Source organism: Saccoglossus kowalevskii, chromosome 4 (genome assembly GCF_978046115.1).
Source record: "Saccoglossus kowalevskii chromosome 4, keSacKowa6.1, whole genome shotgun sequence".
NCBI lineage: Eukaryota > Metazoa > Hemichordata > Enteropneusta > Harrimaniidae > Saccoglossus > Saccoglossus kowalevskii.
The window spans coordinates 356,593-359,551 of NC_140644.1; the positions used below are offsets into that span (position 1 = coordinate 356,593).

A 2,959-nucleotide genomic window follows, 5' to 3' on the forward strand; every position below is an offset into this window, starting at 1 on the left:
CTATTCCTATAGTGTACTTCATTTTACGTTTCTAAGCTATTCGTAGTGTACTTCATTTTACGTGTCTAAGCTGTTCCTATAGTGTACTTCATTTTACGTTTCTAAACTATTCATATAGTGTACTCCATTTTACGTGTCTAAGCTGTCCCTATAGTGTACATCATTTTACGTGTCTAAGCTGACCCTATAGTGTACTTCATTTTACGTGTCTAAGCTACTCCTATAGTGTACTTCATTTGACGTGTCTAAGCTATTCCTATAGTGTACTTCATTTTACGTTTCCACGCTATTCCTATAGTGTACTCAATTTTACGTTTCTAAGCTGTCCCTATAGTGTACTTCATTTTACGTTTCTAAGCTATTCCTATAGTATACTTCATTTTACGTGTCTAAGCTATTCCTATAGTGTACTTCATTTTACGTTTCCACGCTGTTCCTATAGTGTACTTCATTTTACGTTTCTCAGCTGTCTCTATAGTATATGTACTCCATTTAACGTGTCTAAGCTATTCCTATAATGTACTCCATTTTACGTTTCTAAGCTGTTCCCATAGTGTACTTCATTTTACGTGTCTAAGCTGTTCCTATAGTGTACTTCATTTTACGTTTCTAAGCTATTCCTATATTGTACTTCATTTTACGTTTCTAAGCTATTCGTACTATACTTCATTTTACGTGTCTAAGCTGTTCCTATAGTGTACTTCATTTTACGTTTCTAAACTATTCATATAGTGTACTCCATTTTACGTGTCTAAGCTGTCCCTATAGTGTACATCATTTTACGTGTCTAAGCTGTCCCTGTAGTGTACTTCATTTTACGTGTCTAAGCTACTCCTATAGTGTACTTCATTTTACGTGTCTAAGCTATTCCTATAGTGTATTTCATTTTACGTTTCCACGCTATTCCTATAGTGTACTTCATGTTACGTTTCTCAGCAGTCCCTATAGTGTATGTACTCCATTTTACGTTTCTAAACTATTCATATAGTGTACTTCATTTTACGTTTCCACGCTATTCCTATAGTGTACTTCATTTTACGTTTCCACGCTATTCCTATAGTGTACTTCATTTTACGTGTCCAAGCTATTCCCATAGTGTACTTCATTTTACGTTTCAACGCCGCTATTCCTATAGTGTACTTCATTTTACGTGTCTAAGCTATTCCTATAGTGTACTTCATTTTACGTGTCTAAGCTATTCCTATAGTGTACTTCATTTTACGTTTCCACGCTATTCCTATAGTGTACTTCATTTTACGTTTCTCAGTTGTCCCTACAGTGTATGTACTCAATTTTACGTTTCTAAACTATTCATATAGTGTACTTCATTTTACGTGTATAAGCTGTTCCTATAGTGTACTTCATTTTACGTTTCTAAACTATTCATATAGTGTACTCCATTTTACGTGTCTAAGCTGTCCCTATAGTGTACATCATTTTACGTGTCTAAGCTGTCCCTATAGTCAATCTGATTAAAATCTGATGTAGTGTACGGGCTTTAATTATTTTGGCTATAAACTTATTTTAATTTTATGTTTTATTACTTTTGTTATTAATGCCTTTTTATTTTATTATTTTACTTTGATTTTAATTTTGTGATTTTTTTTAAATTCCGCCCTACATACATCTGAGCCGATGCCTATGTAACGGGATTTCAACGAGACCCACTGTCGACGATTTTAGTCAACGAATCACAGACCTTCTTCTATAGCGCACATGATGACGTCACTGGGCAAAGTCAGGTGGCAAACACACTCAAATAAAATGGCGGATAATACCGAGGTTAGCGACCGAGAAGAACACGGCTTTTCGGTAAGTTTATCATTGTCAAATGCAACGAAAGTCATTTTTTTATGTTTATATTGTGGCTCGAATGGTTCGAGTTTAGATCGTTATTTTGCGTAGTTATTCTGGGAGTGACGATTTTGTTTCCACCGGTTCGACCGAACACCGGTGTCTTTTTCCAGTTGCTTGCCCTGGAGACGGGTGATGTTTTGTTGACGATCGGGTCAAAACCGTCTACGGTATTGAAGCCGTAGCTGTAAATATTCATCAAAATGTATCAACATTTTGTACATTATACAATAACTCTTTATTAAAGTAATTGAGCTGATTTGGACTGGAATAAAATATTTTTTATTTGGAACACATCGCAATTGATCAGGAAATATTTTTTTGCTCCAATTTTCTGTGTCGATGCCGTGGGCCGGTGACCGTTATACAATTTAAAATTTGCATTGTTTACTATAGCTGTTTACAGTGTTCTAATCATTACGATTTACTTATTTTTTTGCTTCCATTCTAGATAATTATGCTCAGTGTTTGATGTAAAATTGAAGCGATGACTGAATAAACGAACCTTGGCTGGCGAAGATGTATCAGGAAGTGTACACATTTGTTGGAAGTGAACAAAATATTCAATGTAATGACAAAAATTGTAAAATGCTGTGGAATTTCTTTTGTAAATAAAAATATACTAGCAATTTTCTATTAATGGTTTATTCAAGTGGGTAAAATATAATTTACAGAAAGATTGCCCGTGGAGTATCGCTACCCTGAAAAGTAAGCAACCGACAGCCTATATAAAAGGGGGCCTGTGATTGGCTGTTACTTACGCGAGATTTGAACGGGACTTACGTAGGCGTCGGATCAGATGTATGTAGGGCGGAATTAAAAAAATCAAAATCAAAGTAAAATAATAAAATAAAAGGGCATTAATAATAAAAGTAATAAAAAATAAAATTAAAATAAGTTTATAGCCAAAATAATTAAAGCCTGTACACTACATCAGATTTTAATCAGATTGTCCCTATAGTGTACTTCATTTTACGTGTCTAAGCTACTCCTATAGTGTACTTCATTTTACGTGTCTAAGCTATTCCTATAGTGTACTTCATTTTGCGTTTCCACGCTATTCCTATAGTGTATTTCATGTTACGTTTCTCAGCAGTCCCTATAG

The 2,959-nt window shown here is 34.6% G+C and overlaps 1 long non-coding RNA gene across 1 annotated transcript; it reads left to right on the top strand.

Annotated features, from left to right (window-relative positions):
* Positions 1-1,415: 1,415 nt before the first annotated feature.
* LOC146746166 (uncharacterized) lies at positions 1,416-2,483 on the top strand. Its single transcript, XR_014929122.1, has 2 exons — positions 1,416-1,812; positions 2,306-2,483. It is a non-coding gene; the product is annotated as an uncharacterized LOC146746166 (long non-coding RNA).
* Positions 2,484-2,959: the final 476 nt, after the last annotated feature.